The following is a 17,716-nucleotide window of genomic DNA, read 5'->3' as shown; positions in this document are numbered from 1 at the left end:
GCCTTATTAATATCAACAAGCCATGATGCGGTTTGATACATCAAAGGAATGGGGAACAATCCTGAAAGGCAAGGAGGGTGGGGGCAATTCTAATCTCCGGGGGGAGTTGGTTCCAGAAGGCCGGGGCCGCCACAGAGAAGGTCCCGCCATCACATTAACCCTGCTATGCCTGATTTAGCATTTTTAATGATAGAAAACTGCCCTCCGGTGGTCACGTCCGGTATTGCGGACGCAAAAAGAAATCTATTGGATTTTAATTTTATTATCCGATATCTTTATTATTAATGCCTTATTATTATTAACAAGCCATGATGCTATTTCCTACATCAAAGGATTGGGGGAGCAATCCTGAAAGGCAAGGAGGGTGGGGGCAATTCTAATCTCTGGGGGGAGTTTGTTCCAGAGGGCCGGGGCCGCCACAGAGAAGGTCCCGCCACCACATTCACCCTGCTATGCCTGATTCAGCATTGTTAATGATAGAAAACTGCCCTCCTGTGGTCACGTATTGCGGACACAAAAAGAAATCTACTTTTTAAATTGGATTTTAATTTTATTATCCGATATCTTTATTATTAATGCCTTATTAATATCAACAAGCCATGATGCGGTTTGATACATCAAAGGAATGGGGGAACAATCCTGAAAGGCAAGGAGGGTGGGGGCAATTCTAATCTCTGGGGGGAGTTGGTTCCAGAGAGCCAGGGCTGCCACAGAGAGGGTCCCGCCATCACATTAACCCTGCTATGCCTGATTCAGCATTGTTAATGATAGAAAACTGCCCTCCGGTGGTCACGTACGGTAGGGAGCAATCCCAAAAGGCAAGGAGGGTGGGGGCAATTCTAATCTCTGGGGGGAGTTGGTTCCAGAGGGCCGGGGCCGCCACAGAGAAGGTCCCGCCATCAGATTCACCCTGCTATGCCTGATTCAGCATTGTTAATGGTAGAAAACTGCCCTCCGGTGGTCACGTATTGCGGACACAAAAAGAAATCTTCTTTTTAAATTGGATTTTAATTTTATTATCGGATATCTTTATTATTAATGCCTTATTAATATCAACAAGCCATGATGCGGTTTGATACATCAAAGGAATGGGGGAACAATCCTGAAAGGCAAGGAGGGTGGGGGCAATTCTAATCTCTGGGGGGAGTTGGTTCCAGAGGGCCGGGGCCGCCACAGAGAAGGTCCCGCCATCACATTAACCCCGCTATGCCTGATTCAGCATTGTTAATGATACAAACCTGCCCTCCGGTGGTCACGTCCGGTATTTTGCATAGGCAAAAAGAAATCTATTGGATTTTAATGTTATTATCCGATATCTTTATTATTAATGCCTTATTAATATTAACAAGCGATGATGCGGGTTTGCTACATCAAAGGAATGGGGGAGCAATCCTGAAAGGCTAGGAGGGTGGAGGCAATTCTAATATCTGGGGGGAGTTGGTTTCAGAGGGCCGGGGCCGCCACACAGAAGGTCCCGCCATCACATTAACCCCGCTATGCCTGATTCAGCATTGTTAATGATAGAAACCTGTCCTCCGGTGGTCACGTCCGGTATTGCGGACGCAAAAAGAAATCTATTGGATTTTAATTTTATTATGCGATATCTTTATTATTAATGCCTTATTAATATTAACAAGCCATGATGCGGTTTGCTACATCAAAGGAATGGGGGAGCAATCCTGAAAGGCAAGGAGGATGGAGGCAATTCAAATCTCTGGGGGGAGTTGGTTCCAGAGGGCCGGGGCCGCCACAGAGAAGGTCCCGCCATCATATTAACCCTGCTATGCCTGATTCAGCATTATTAATGATACAAAATTGTCCTCCGGTGGTCACGTATTGCGGACACAAAAAGAAATCTACTTTTTAAATTTAATTTTAATTTTATTATCCGATATCTTTATAATTAATGCCTTATTAATATCAAAAAGCCATGATGCGGTTCGATACATCAAAGGAATGGGGGAGCAATCCTGAAAGGCAGGGAGGTTGGGGGCAATTCTAATCTCTGGGGGGAGTTGGTTGCACATGGCCGGGGCCACCACAGAGAAGGTCCCGCCATCACATTCACCCTGCTATGCCTGATTCAGTATTGTTAATGATAGAAAACTGCCCTCCGGTGGTCACGTATTGCGGACACAAAAAGAAATCTACTTTTTAAATTGAATTTTAATTTTATTATCCGATATCTTTATTATTAATGCATTATTAATATCAAAAAGCCATGATGCGGTTTGATACATCAAAGGGCTGGGGGAGCAATCCTGAAAGGCAAGGAGGGTGGGGGCAATTCTAATCTCTGGGGGGAGTTTGTTCCAGAGGCCCGGGGCCGCCACAGAGAAGGTCCCGCCATCACATTCACCCTGCTATGCCTGATTCAGCATTGTTAATGATAGAAAACTGCCCTCCGGTGGTCACGTATGGCGGACACAAAAAGAAATCTACTTTTTAAATTGGATTTTAATTTTATTATCCTATATCTTTATTATTAATGCCTTATTATTATTAACAAGCCATGATGCGGTTTGCTACATCAAAGGAATGGGGGAGCAATCCTGAAAGGCAAGGAGGGTGAGGGCAATTCTAATCTCTGGGGAGAGTTTGTTCCAGAGGGCCGGGGCCGCCACAGAGAAGGTCCCGCCATCACATTCACCCTGCTATGCCTGATTCAGCATTGTTAATTATAGAAAACTGCCCTCCGGTGGTCACGTATTGCGGACACAAAAAGAAATCTACTTTTTAAATTGGATTTTAATTTTATTATCCTATATCTTTATTATTAATGCCTTATTAATATTAACAAGCCATGATGCGGTTTGCTACATCAAAGGAATGAGGGAGCAATCCTGAAAGGCAAGGAGGGTGGGGGCAATTCTAATCTCTGGGGGGAGTTTGTTCCAGAGGGCCGGGGCCGCCACAGAGAAGGTCCCGCCATCACATTCACCCTGCTATGCCTGATTCAGCATTGTTAATGATAGAAAACTGCCCTCCTGTGGTCACGTATTGCAGACACAAAAAGAAATCTACTTTTTCAATTGGATTTTAATTTTATTATCCGATATCTTTATTATTAATGCCTTTTTAATATCAACAAGCCATGATGCGGTTTGATACATCAAAGGAATGGGGGAGCCATCCTGAAATTCAGGGAGGGTGGGGGCAATTCTAATCTCTGGGGGGAGTTGGTTCCAGAGGGCCGGGGCCGCCACAGAGAAGGTCCCGCCATCACATTAACCCTGCTATGCCTGATTCAGCATTGTTAATGATAGAAAACTGCCCTCCGGTGGTCACATACTGCGGACACAAAAAGAAATCTACTTTTTAAATTGGATTTTAATTTTATTATCCGATATCTTTATTATTAATGCCTTATTAATATTAACAAGCCATGATGCGGTTTGCTACATCAAAGGAATGGGGGAGCAATCCTGAAAGGCAAGGAGGATGGAGGCAATTCAAATCTCTGGGGGGAGTTGGTTCCAGAGGGCCGGGGCCGCCACAGAGAAGGTCCCGCCATCATATTAACCCTGCTATGCCTGATTCAGCATTATTAATGATACAAAATTGTCCTCCGGTGGTCACGTATTGCGGACACAAAAAGAAATCTACTTTTTAAATTTAATTTTAATTTTATTATCCGATATCTTTATAATTAATGCCTTATTAATATCAAAAAGCCATGATGCGGTTCGATACATCAAAGGAATGGGGGAGCAATCCTGAAAGGCAGGGAGGTTGGGGGCAATTCTAATCTCTGGGGGGAGTTGGTTGCACATGGCCGGGGCCACCACAGAGAAGGTCCCGCCATCACATTCACCCTGCTATGCCTGATTCAGTATTGTTAATGATAGAAAACTGCCCTCCGGTGGTCACGTATTGCGGACACAAAAAGAAATCTACTTTTTAAATTGAATTTTAATTTTATTATCCGATATCTTTATTATTAATGCATTATTAATATCAAAAAGCCATGATGCGGTTTGATACATCAAAGGGCTGGGGGAGCAATCCTGAAAGGCAAGGAGGGTGGGGGCAATTCTAATCTCTGGGGGGAGTTTGTTCCAGAGGCCCGGGGCCGCCACAGAGAAGGTCCCGCCATCACATTCACCCTGCTATGCCTGATTCAGCATTGTTAATGATAGAAAACTGCCCTCCGGTGGTCACGTATGGCGGACACAAAAAGAAATCTACTTTTTAAATTGGATTTTAATTTTATTATCCTATATCTTTATTATTAATGCCTTATTATTATTAACAAGCCATGATGCGGTTTGCTACATCAAAGGAATGGGGGAGCAATCCTGAAAGGCAAGGAGGGTGAGGGCAATTCTAATCTCTGGGGAGAGTTTGTTCCAGAGGGCCGGGGCCGCCACAGAGAAGGTCCCGCCATCACATTCACCCTGCTATGCCTGATTCAGCATTGTTAATTATAGAAAACTGCCCTCCGGTGGTCACGTATTGCGGACACAAAAAGAAATCTACTTTTTAAATTGGATTTTAATTTTATTATCCTATATCTTTATTATTAATGCCTTATTAATATTAACAAGCCATGATGCGGTTTGCTACATCAAAGGAATGAGGGAGCAATCCTGAAAGGCAAGGAGGGTGGGGGCAATTCTAATCTCTGGGGGGAGTTTGTTCCAGAGGGCCGGGGCCGCCACAGAGAAGGTCCCGCCATCACATTCACCCTGCTATGCCTGATTCAGCATTGTTAATGATAGAAAACTGCCCTCCTGTGGTCACGTATTGCAGACACAAAAAGAAATCTACTTTTTCAATTGGATTTTAATTTTATTATCCGATATCTTTATTATTAATGCCTTTTTAATATCAACAAGCCATGATGCGGTTTGATACATCAAAGGAATGGGGGAGCCATCCTGAAATTCAGGGAGGGTGGGGGCAATTCTAATCTCTGGGGGGAGTTGGTTCCAGAGGGCCGGGGCCGCCACAGAGAAGGTCCCGCCATCACATTAACCCTGCTATGCCTGATTCAGCATTGTTAATGATAGAAAACTGCCCTCCGGTGGTCACATACTGCGGACACAAAAAGAAATCTACTTTTTAAATTGGATTTTAATTTTATTATCCGATATCTTTATTATTAATGCCTTATTAATATCAACAAGCCATGATGCGGTTTGATACATCAAAGGAATGGGGGAACAATCCTGAAAGGCAAGGAGGGTGGGGGCAATTCTAATCTCTGGGGGGAGTTGGTTTCAGAAGGCCGGGGCCGCCACAGAGAAGGTCCCGCCATCACATTAACCCTGCTATGCCTGATTCAGCATTGTTAATGATAGAAAACTGCCCTCCGGTGGTCACGTCCGGTATTGTGGACGCAAAAAGAAATCTATTGGATTTTAATTTTATTATCCGATATCTTTATTATTAATGCGTTATTAATATCAACAAGCAATGATGCGGTTTGATACATCAAAGGAATGGGGGAGCAATCCTGAAAGGCAAGGAGGGTGGGGGCAATTCTAATCTCTGGGGGCAGTTTGTTCCAGAGGGCCGGGGCCGCCACAGAGAAGATCCCGCCATCACATTCACCCTGCTATGCCGGATTCAGCATTGTTAATGATAGAAAATTGCCCTCCGGTGGTCACGTATTGCGGACACAAAAAGAAATCTACTTTTTAGATTGAATTTTAATTTTATTATCCTGTATCTTTATTATTAATGCCTTATTATTATTAACAAGCCATGATGCTATTTCCTACATCAAAGGATTGGGGGAGCAATCCTGAAAGGCAAGGAGGGTGGGGGCAATTCTAATCTCTGGGGGGAGTTGGTTCCAGAGGGCCGGGGCCGCCACAGAGAAGGTCCCACCATCACATTCACCCTGCTATGCCTGATTCAGCATTGTTAATGATAGAAAACTGCCCTCCGGTGGTCACGTATTGCGGACACAAAAAGAAATCTACTTTTTAAATTGGATTTTAATTTTATTATCCTATATCTTTATTATTAATGCCTTATTAATATTAACAAGCCATGATGCGGTTTGCTACATCAAAGGAATGAGGGAGCAATCCTGAAAGGCAAGGAGGGTGGGGGCAATTCTAATCTCTGGGGGGAGTTTGTTCCAGAGGGCCGGGGCCGCCACAGAGAAGGTCCCGCCACCACATTCACCCTGCTATGCCTGATTCAGCATTGTTAATGATAGAAAACTGCCCTCCTGTGGTCACGTATTGCGGACACAAAAAGAAATCTACTTTTTAAATTGGATTTTAATTTTATTATCCGATATCTTTATTATTAATTCCTTATTAATATCAACAAGCCATGATGCGGTTTGATACATCAAAGGAATGGGGGAACAATCCTGAAAGGCAAGGAGGGTGGGGGCAATTCTAATCTCTGGGGGGAGTTGGTTCCAGAGAGCCAGGGCTGCCACAGAGAGGGTCCCGCCATCACATTAACCCTGCTATGCCTGATTCAGCATTGTTAATGATAGAAAACTGCCCTCCGGTGGTCACATACGGTAGGGAGAAATCCCAAAAGGCAAGGAGGGCGGGGGCAATTCTAATCTCCGGGGGGAGTTGGTTCCAGAGGGCCGGGGCCGCCACAGAGAAGGTCCCGCCATCAGATTCACCCTGCTATGCCTGATTCAGCATTGTTAATGATAGAAAACTGCCCTCCGGTGATCACGTATTGCGGACACAAAAAGAAATCTTTTTAAATTGGATTTTAATTTTATTATCGGATATCTTTATTATTAATGCCTTATTAATATCAACAAGCCATGATGCGGTTTGATACATCAAAGGAATGGGGGAACGATCCTGAAAGGCAAGGAGGGTGGGGGCAATTCTAATCTCTGGGGGGAGTTTGTTCCAGAGGGCCGTGGCCGCCACAGAGAAGGTCCCGCCACCACATTCACCCTGCTATGCCTGATTCAGCATTGTTAATGATAGAAAACTGCCCTCCTGTGGTCACGTATTGCGGACACAAAAAGAAATCTACTTTTTAAATTGGATTTTAATTTTATTATCCGATATCTTTATTATTAATGCCTTATTAATATCAACAAGCCATGATGCGGTTTGATACATCAAAGGAATGGGGGAACAATCCTGAAAGGCAAGGAGGGTGGGGGCAATTCTAATCTCTGGGGGGAGTTGGTTCCAGAGAGCCAGGGCTGCCACAGAGAGGGTCCCGCCATCACATTAACCCTGCTATGCCTGATTCAGCATTGTTAATGATAGAAAACTGCCCTCCGGTGGTCACGTACGGTAGGGAGCAATCCCAAAAGGCAAGGAGGGTGGGGGCAATTCTAATCTCTGGGGGGAGTTGGTTCCAGAGGGCCGGGGCCACCACAGAGAAGGTCCCGCCATCACATTAACCCTGCTATGCCTGATTCAGCATTGTTAATGATGGGAAACCTGCCCTCCGGTGGTCACGTACGGTATTTTGCGGAGGCAAAAAGAAATCTATTGGATTTTAATTTTATTATCCGATATCTTTATTATTAACGCCTAATTAATATTAACAAGCGATGATGCGGGTTTGCTACATCAAAGAAATGGGGGAGCAATCCTGAAAGGCAAGGAGGGTGCGGGCAATTCTAATCTCTGGGGGGAGTTGGTTCCAGGGGGCCGGGGCCGCCACAGAGAAGGTCCCGCCATCACATTCACCCTGCTATGCCTGATTCAGCATTGTTAATGATAGAAAGCTGCCCTCCGGTGGTCACGTCCGGTATTATGCGGAGGCAAAAAGAAATCTATTGGATTTTAATTTTATCATCCGATATCTTTATTATTAACGCCTTATTAATATTAACAAGCGATGATGCGGGTTTGCTACATCAAACGAATGGGGGAGCAATCCTGAAAGGCAAGGAGGGTGGGGGCAATTCTAATCTCTGGGGGGAGTTTGTTCCAGAGGGCCGGGGCCGCCACAGAGAAGGTCCCGCCATCACATTGACCCTGCTATGCCTGATTCAGCATTGTTAATGATAGAAAGCTGCCCTCCGGTGGTCACGTCCGGTATTTTGCGTAGGCAAAAAGAAATCTATTGGATTTTAATTTTATTATCCGATATCTTTATTACTAACGCCTTATTAATATTAACAAGCGATGATGCGGGTTTGCTACATCAAAGGAATGGGGGAGCAATCCTGAAAGGCAAGGAGGGTGGGGGCAATGCTAATCTCTGGGGGGAGTTGGTTCCACAGGGCCGGGGCCGCCACAGAGAAGGTCCCGCCATCACATTAACCCCGCTATCCCTGATTCAGCATTGTTAAAGATAGAAACCTGCCCTCCGGTGGTCACGTCCGGTATTTTGCGAAGGCAAAAAGAAATCTATTGGATTTTAATTTTATTATCCGATATCTTTATTATTAACGCCTTATTAATATTAACAAGCGATGATGCGGGTTTGCTACATCAAAGGAATGGGGGAGCAATCCTGAAAGGCAAGGAGGGTGGGGGCAATTCTAATCTCTGGGAGGAGTTGGTTCCAGAGGGCCAGGGCCGCCACAGAGAAGGTCCCGCCATCACATTAACCCCGCTATGCCTGATTCAGCATTGTTCATGATGGGAAACCTGCCCTCCGGTGGTCACGTCCGGTATTTTGCGGAGGCAAAAAGAAATCTATTGGATTTTAATTTTATTATCCGATATCTTTATTATTAACGCCTAATTAATATTAACAAGCGATGATGCGGGTTTGCTACATCAAAGGAATGGGGGAGCAATCCTGAAAGGCAAGGAGCGTGGGGGCAATTCTAATCTCTGGGGGGAGTTCGTTCCAGAGGGCCGGGGCCACCACAGAGAAGGTCTCACCATCACATTAACCCCGCTATGCCTGATTCAGCATTGTCAATGATAGAAACCTGCCCTCCGGTGGTCACGTCCGGTATTTGGCGGAGGCAAAAAGAAATTTATTGGATTGTAATTTTATTATCCGATATCTTTATTATTAACGTCTTATTAATATTAACAAGCGATGATGCGGGTTTGCTACATCAAAGGAATGGGGGAGCAATCCTGAAAGAGGAGGAGGGTGGGGCAATTCTAATCTCTGGAGGGAGTTGGTTCCAGAGGGCCGGGGCCGCCACAGAGAAGGTCCCGCCATCACATTAACCCCGCTATTCCTGATTCAGCATTGTTAATGATAGAAACCTGCCCTCCGGTGGTCACGTCCGGTATTTTGCGTAGGCAAAAAGAAATCTATTGGATTGTAATTTTATTATCCGATATCTTTATTATTAACGCCTTATTAATATTAACAAGCGATGATGCGGGTTTGCTACATCAAAGGAATGGGGGAGCAATCCTGAAAGGCAAGGAGGGTGGGGGCAATTCTAATCTCTGGGGAGAGTTGGTTCCAGACAGCCAGGGCCTCCACAGAGAAGGTCCCGCCATCACATTAACCCCGCTATGCCTGATTCAGCATTGTTAATGATGGGAAACCTGCCCTCCGGTGGTCACGTCCCGTATTTTGCGGAGGCAAAAAGAAATCTATTGGATTTTAATTTTATTATCCGATATCTTTATTATTAACGCCTTATTAATATTAACAAGCGATGATGCGGGTTTGCTACATCAAAGGAATGGGGGAGCAATCCAGAAAGGGAAGGAGCGTGGGGGCAATTCTAATCTCTGGGGGGAGTTCGTTCCAGAGGGCCGGGGCCGCCACAGAGAAGGTCTCACCATCACATTAACCCCGCTATGCCTGATTCAGCATTGTTAATGATAGAAACCTGCTCTCCGGTGGTCACGTCCGGTATTTTGCGGAGGCAAAAGGAAATTTATTGGATTGTAATTTTATTATCCGATATCTTTATTATTAACGCCTTATTAATATTAACAAGCGATGATGCGGGTTTGTTACATCAAAGGAATGGGGGAGCAATCCTGAAAGGCAAGGAGGGTGGGGGCAATGCTAATCTCTGGGGGGAGTTGGTTCCAGAGAGCCGGGGCCGCCACAGAGAAGGTCCCGCCATCACATTAACCCCGCTATCCCTGATTCAGCATTGTTAAAGATAGAAACCTGCCCTCCGGTGGTCACGTCCGGTATTTTGCGAAGGCAAAAAGAAATCTATTGGATTTTAATTTTATTATCCGATATCTTTATTATTAACGCCTTATTAATATTAACAAGCGATGATGCGGGTTTGCTACATCAAAGGAATGGGGGAGCAATCCTGAAAGGCAAGGAGCGTGGGGGCAATTCTAATCTCTGGGGGGAGTTCGTTCCAGAGGGCCGGGGCCACCACAGAGAAGGTCTCACCATCACATTAACCCCGCTATGCCTGATTCAGCATTGTTAATGATAGAAACCTGCCCTCCGGTGGTCACATCCGGTATTTTGCGGAGGCAAAAAGAAATTTATTGGATTGTAATTTTATTATCCGATATCTTTATTATTAACGCCTTATTAATATTAACAAGCGATGATGCGGGTTTGCTACATCAAAGGAATGGGGGAGCAATCCTGAAAGGCAAGGAGGGTGGGGGCAATGCTAATCTCTGGGGGGAGTTGGTTCCAGAGGGCCGGGGCCGCCCCAGAGAAGGTCCCGCCATCACATTAACCCCGCTATCCCTGATTCAGCATTGTTAAAGATAGAAACCTGCCCTCCGGTGGTCACGTCCGGTATTTTGCGAAGGCAAAAAGAAATCTATTGGATTTTAATTTTATTATCCGATATCTTTATTATTAACGCCTTATTAATATTAACAAGCGATGATGCGGGTTTGCTACATCAAAGGAATGGGGGAGCAATCCTGAAAGGCAAGGAGGGTGGGGGCAATTCTAATCTCTGGGGGGAGTTGGTTCCAGAGGGCCGGGGCCGCCACACAGAAGGTCCCGCCATCACATTAACCCCGCTATGCCTGATTCATCATTGTTAACGATGGGGAAACTGCCCTCCGGTGGTCACGTCCGGTATTTTGCGGAGGCAAAAAGAAATCTATTGGATTTTAATTTTATTATCCGATATCTTTATTATTAACGCCTTATTAATATTAACAAGCGATGATGTGGGTTTGCTACATCAAAGGAATGGGGGAGCAATCCTGAAAGGCAAGGAGGGTGGGGGCAATTCTAATCTCTGGGGGGAGTTGGTTCCAGAGGGCCGGGCCCGCCACAGAGAAGGTCCCGCCGTCACATTAACCCCGCTATGCCTGATTCAGCATTATTAATGATTGAGAGAAACCTGCCCTCCGGTGGTCACGTCCGGTATGTTGCGGAGGCAAAAAGAAATCTATTGGATTTTAATTTTATTATCCGATATCTTCATTAACGCCTTACTAATATTAACAAGCGATGATGCGGGTTTGCTACATCCAAGGAATGGGGGAGCAATCCTGAAAGGCAAGGAGAGTGGGGGCAATTCTAATCTCTGGGGGGAGTTGGTTCCAGAGGGCCGGGGCCTCCACAAAGAAGGTCCCGCCATCACATTAACCCCGCTATGCCTGATTCAGCATTGTTAATGATGGGAAACCTGCCCTCCGGTGGTCACGTCCGGTATTTTGCGGAGGCAAAAAGAAATCTATTGGATTTTAATTTTATTATCCGATATCTTTATTATTAACGTCTTATTAATATTAACAAGCGATGATGCGGGTTTGCTACATCAAAGGAATGGGGGAGCAATCCTGAAAAGCAAGGAGGGTGGGGGCAATTCTAATCTCTGGCGGGAGTTGGTTCCAGAGGGCCGGGGCCGCCACAGAGAAGGTCCCGCCATCACATTAACCCCGCTATGCCTGATTCAGCATTGTTAATGACAGAAACCTGCCCTCCGGTGGTCACGTCCGGTATTTTGCGTAGGCAAAAAGAAATCTATTGGATTTTAATTTTATTATCCGATATCTTTATTATTAACGCCTAATTAATATTAACAAGCGATGATGCGGGTTTATTTATTATTTGGATCCGATATCTTTATTATTAACGCCTTATTAATATTGACAAGCGATGATGCGGGTTTGCTACATCAAACGAATGGGGGAGCAATCCTGAAAGGCAAGGAGGGTGGGGGCAATTCTAATCTCTGGGGGGAGTTGGTTCCAGAGGGCCGGGGCCGCCACAGAGTAGGTCCCGCCATCACATTAACCCCGCTATGCCTGATTCAGCATTGTTAATGATAGAAACCTGCCCTCCGGTGGTCACATCCGGTATTTTGCGGAGGCAAAAAGAAATCTATTGGATTGTAATTTTATTATCCGATATCTTTATTATTAACGCCTTATTAATATTAACAAGCGATGATGCGGGTTTCCTACATCAAAGGAATGGGGGAGCAATCCTGAAAAGCAAGGAGGGTGGGGGCAATTCTAATCTCTGGGGAGAGTTGGTTCCAGAGGGCCGGGGCCTCCACAGAGAAGGTCCCGCCATCACATTAACCCTGCTATGCCTGATTCAGGATTGTTAATGATGGGAAACCTGCCCTCCGGTGGTCACGTCCGGTATTAGGGTGGGGGCAATTCTAATCTCTGGGGGGAGTTGGTTCCAGAGGGCCGGGGCCGCCACAGAGAAGGTCCCGCCGTCACATTAACCCCGCTATGCCTGATTCAGCATTATAAATGATTGATAGAAACCTGCCCTCCGTTGGTCACGTCCGGTATTTTGCGGAGGCAAAAAGAAATCTATTGGATTTTAATTTTATTATCCGATATCTTTATTATTAACGCCTTATTAATATTAACAAGCGATGATGCGGGTTTGCTACATCAAAGGAATGGGGGAGCAATCCTGAAAGGCAAGGAGGGTGGGGACAATTGTAATCTCTGGGGGGAGTTGGTTCCAGAGGGCCGGGGCCGCCACAGAGAAGGTCCCGCCATCACATTAACCCCGCTATGCCTGATTCAGCATTGTTAATGATAGAAACCTGCCCTCCGGTGGTCACGTCCGGTATGTTGCGGAGGCAAAAAGAAATCTATTGGATTTTAATTTTATTATCCGATATCTTTATTATTAACGCCTTACTAATATTAACAAGCGATGATTCGGGTTTGCTACATCAAAGGAATGGGGGAGCAATCCTGAAAGGCAAGGAGGGTGGGGGCAATTCTAATCTCTGGGGGGAGTTGGTTCCAGAGGGCCGGGGCCTCCACAAAGAAGGTCCCGCCATCATATTAACCCCGCTATGCCTGATTCAGCATTGTTAATGATGGGAAACCTGCCCTCCGGTGGTCACGTCCGGTATTTTGCGGAGGCAAAAAGAAATCTATTGGATTTTAATTTTATTATCCGATATCTTTATTATTAACGCCTTATTAATATTGACAAGCGATGATGCGGGTTTGCTACATCAAAGTAATGGGGGAGCAATCCTGAAAGGCAAGGAGGGTGGGGGCAATTCTAATCTCTGGGGGGAGTTGGTTCCAGAGGGCCGGGGCCGCCACAAAGAAGGTCCCACCATCACATTAACCCCGCTATGCCTGATTCAGCACTGTTAATGATAGAAAGCTGCCCTCCAGTGGTCACGTCCGGTATTTTGCGGAGGCAAAAAGAAATCTATTGGATTTTAATTTTACAGTATTATCTGATATCTTCATTAACGCCTTACTAATATTAACAAGCGATGATGCGGGTTTGCTACATCCAAGGAATGGGGGAGCAATCCTGAAAGGCAAGGAGAGTGGGGGCAATTCTACTCTCTGGGGGGAGTTGGTTCCAGAGGGCCGGGGCCTCCACAAAGAAGGTCCCGCCATCACATTAACCCCGCTATGCCTGATTCAGCATTGTTAATGATGGGAAACCTGCCCTCCGGTGGTCACGTCCGGTATTTTGCGGAGGCAAAAAGAAATCTATTGGATTTTAATTTTATTATCCGATATCTTTATTATTAACGTCTTATTAATATTAACAAGCGATGATGCGGGTTTGCTACATCAAAGGAATGGGGGAGCAATCCTGAAAAGCAAGGAGGGTGGGGGCAATTCTAATCTCTGGGGGGAGTTGGTTCCAGAGGGCCGGGGCCGCCACAGAGAAGGTCCCGCCATCACATTAACCCCGCTATGCCTGATTCAGCATTGTTAATGACAGAAACCTGCCCTCCGGTGGTCACGTCCGGTATTTTGCGTAGGCAAAAAGAAATCTATTGGATTTTAATTTTATTATCCGATATCTTTATTATTAACGCCTAATTAATATTAACAAGCGATGATGCGGGTTTATTTATTATTTGGATCCGATATCTTTATTATTAACGCCTTATTAATATTGACAAGCGATGATGCGGGTTTGCTACATCAAACGAATGGGGGAGCAATCCTGAAAGGCAAGGAGGGTGGGGGCAATTCTAATCTCTGGGGGGAGTTGGTTCCAGAGGGCCGGGGCCGCCACAGAGTAGGTCCCGCCATCACATTAACCCCGCTATGCCTGATTCAGCATTGTTAATGATAGAAACCTGCCCTCCGGTGGTCACATCCGGTATTTTGCGGAGGCAAAAAGAAATCTATTGGATTGTAATTTTATTATCCGATATCTTTATTATTAACGCCTTATTAATATTAACAAGCGATGATGCGGGTTTCCTACATCAAAGGAATGGGGGAGCAATCCTGAAAAGCAAGGAGGGTGGGGGCAATTCTAATCTCTGGGGAGAGTTGGTTCCAGAGGGCCGGGGCCTCCACAGAGAAGGTCCCGCCATCACATTAACCCTGCTATGCCTGATTCAGGATTGTTAATGATGGGAAACCTGCCCTCCGGTGGTCACGTCCGGTATTAGGGTGGGGGCAATTCTAATCTCTGGGGGGAGTTGGTTCCAGAGGGCCGGGGCCGCCACAGAGAAGGTCCCGCCGTCACATTAACCCCGCTATGCCTGATTCAGCATTATAAATGATTGATAGAAACCTGCCCTCCGTTGGTCACGTCCGGTATTTTGCGGAGGCAAAAAGAAATCTATTGGATTTTAATTTTATTATCCGATATCTTTATTATTAACGCCTTATTAATATTAACAAGCGATGATGCGGGTTTGCTACATCAAAGGAATGGGGGAGCAATCCTGAAAGGCAAGGAGGGTGGGGACAATTGTAATCTCTGGGGGGAGTTGGTTCCAGAGGGCCGGGGCCGCCACAGAGAAGGTCCCGCCATCACATTAACCCCGCTATGCCTGATTCAGCATTGTTAATGATAGAAACCTGCCCTCCGGTGGTCACGTCCGGTATGTTGCGGAGGCAAAAAGAAATCTATTGGATTTTAATTTTATTATCCGATATCTTTATTATTAACGCCTTACTAATATTAACAAGCGATGATTCGGGTTTGCTACATCAAAGGAATGGGGGAGCAATCCTGAAAGGCAAGGAGGGTGGGGGCAATTCTAATCTCTGGGGGGAGTTGGTTCCAGAGGGCCGGGGCCTCCACAAAGAAGGTCCCGCCATCATATTAACCCCGCTATGCCTGATTCAGCATTGTTAATGATGGGAAACCTGCCCTCCGGTGGTCACGTCCGGTATTTTGCGGAGGCAAAAAGAAATCTATTGGATTTTAATTTTATTATCCGATATCTTTATTATTAACGCCTTATTAATATTGACAAGCGATGATGCGGGTTTGCTACATCAAAGTAATGGGGGAGCAATCCTGAAAGGCAAGGAGGGTGGGGGCAATTCTAATCTCTGGGGGGAGTTGGTTCCAGAGGGCCGGGGCCGCCACAAAGAAGGTCCCACCATCACATTAACCCCGCTATGCCTGATTCAGCACTGTTAATGATAGAAAGCTGCCCTCCAGTGGTCACGTCCGGTATTTTGCGGAGGCAAAAAGAAATCTATTGGATTTTAATTTTACAGTATTATCTGATATCTTTATTATTAACGCCTTATTAATATTAACAAGCGATGATGCGGGTTTGCTACATCAAAGGAATGAGGGAGCAATCCTGAAAGAGAAGGAGGGTGGGGGCAATTCTAATCTCTGGGGGGAGTTGGTTCCAGAGGGCCGGGGCCGCCACAGAGAAGGTCCCGCCATCACATTAACCCCGCTATGCCTGATTCAGCATTGTTAATGATAGAAACCTGCCCTCCGGTGGTCACATCCGGTATTTTGCGGAGGCAAAAAGAAATCTATTGGATTGTAATTTTATTATCCGATATCTTTATTATTAACGCCTTATTAATATTAACAAGCCATGATGCGGTTTGATACATCAAAGGAATGGGGGAACAATCCTGAAAGGCAAGGAGGGTGGGGGCAATTCTAATCTCTGGGGGGAGTTGGTTCCAGAAGGCCGGGGCCGCCACAGAGAAGGTCCCGCCATCACATTAACCCTGCTATGCCTGATTCAGCATTGTTAATGATAGAAAACTGCCCTCCGGTGGTCACGTCCGGTATTGTGGACGCAAAAAGAAATCTATTGGATTTTAATTTTATTATCCGATATCTTTATTATTAATGCGTTATTAATATCAACAAGCAATGATGCGGTTTGATACATCAAAGGAATGGGGGAGCAATCCTGAAAGGCAAGGAGGGTGGGGGCAATTCTAATCTCTGGGGGCAGTTTGTTCCAGAGGGCCGGGGCCGCCACAGAGAAGATCCCGCCATCACATTCACCCTGCTATGCCGGATTCAGCATTGTTAATGATAGAAAATTGCCCTCCGGTGGTCACGTATTGCGGACACAAAAAGAAATCTACTTTTTAGATTGAATTTTAATTTTATTATCCTGTATCTTTATTATTAATGCCTTATTATTATTAACAAGCTATGATGCTATTTCCTACATCAAAGGATTGGGGGAGCAATCCTGAAAGGCAAGGAGGGTGGGGGCAATTCTAATCTCTGGGGGGAGTTGGTTCCAGAGGGCCGGGGCCGCCACAGAGAAGGTCCCACCATCACATTCACCCTGCTATGCCTGATTCAGCATTGTTAATGATAGAAAACTGCCCTCCGGTGGTCACGTATTGCGGACACAAAAAGAAATCTACTTTTTAAATTGGATTTTAATTTTATTATCCTATATCTTTATTATTAATGCCTTATTAATATTAACAAGCCATGATGCGGTTTGCTACATCAAAGGAATGAGGGAGCAATCCTGAAAGGCAAGGAGGGTGGGGGCAATTCTAATCTCTGGGGGGAGTTTGTTCCAGAGGGCCGGGGCCGCCACAGAGAAGGTCCCGCCACCACATTCACCCTGCTATGCCTGATTCAGCATTGTTAATGATAGAAAACTGCCCTCCTGTGGTCACGTATTGCGGACACAAAAAGAAATCTACTTTTTAAATTGGATTTTAATTTTATTATCCGATATCTTTATTATTAATGCCTTATTAATATCAACAAGCCATGATGCGGTTTGATACATCAAAGGAATGGGGGAACAATCCTGAAAGGCAAGGAGGGTGGGGGCAATTCTAATCTCTGGGGGGAGTTGGTTCCAGAGAGCCAGGGCTGCCACAGAGAGGGTCCCGCCATCACATTAACCCTGCTATGCCTGATTCAGCATTGTTAATGATAGAAAACTGCCCTCCGGTGGTCACATACGGTAGGGAGAAATCCCAAAAGGCAAGGAGGGCGGGGGCAATTCTAATCTCCGGGGGGAGTTGGTTCCAGAGGGCCGGGGCCGCCACAAAGAAGGTCCCACCATCACATTAACCCCGCTATGCCTGATTCAGCACTGTTAATGATAGAAAGCTGCCCTCCAGTGGTCACGTCCGGTATTTTGCGGAGGCAAAAAGAAATCTATTGGATTTTAATTTTACAGTATTATCTGATATCTTCATTAACGCCTTACTAATATTAACAAGCGATG

The sequence above is a fragment of the Erythrolamprus reginae genome, chromosome 5, assembly GCF_031021105.1.
Source record: "Erythrolamprus reginae isolate rEryReg1 chromosome 5, rEryReg1.hap1, whole genome shotgun sequence".
Taxonomy (NCBI): domain Eukaryota; kingdom Metazoa; phylum Chordata; class Lepidosauria; order Squamata; family Dipsadidae; genus Erythrolamprus; species Erythrolamprus reginae.
Note: the sequence above shows the minus strand (reverse complement) of the source record.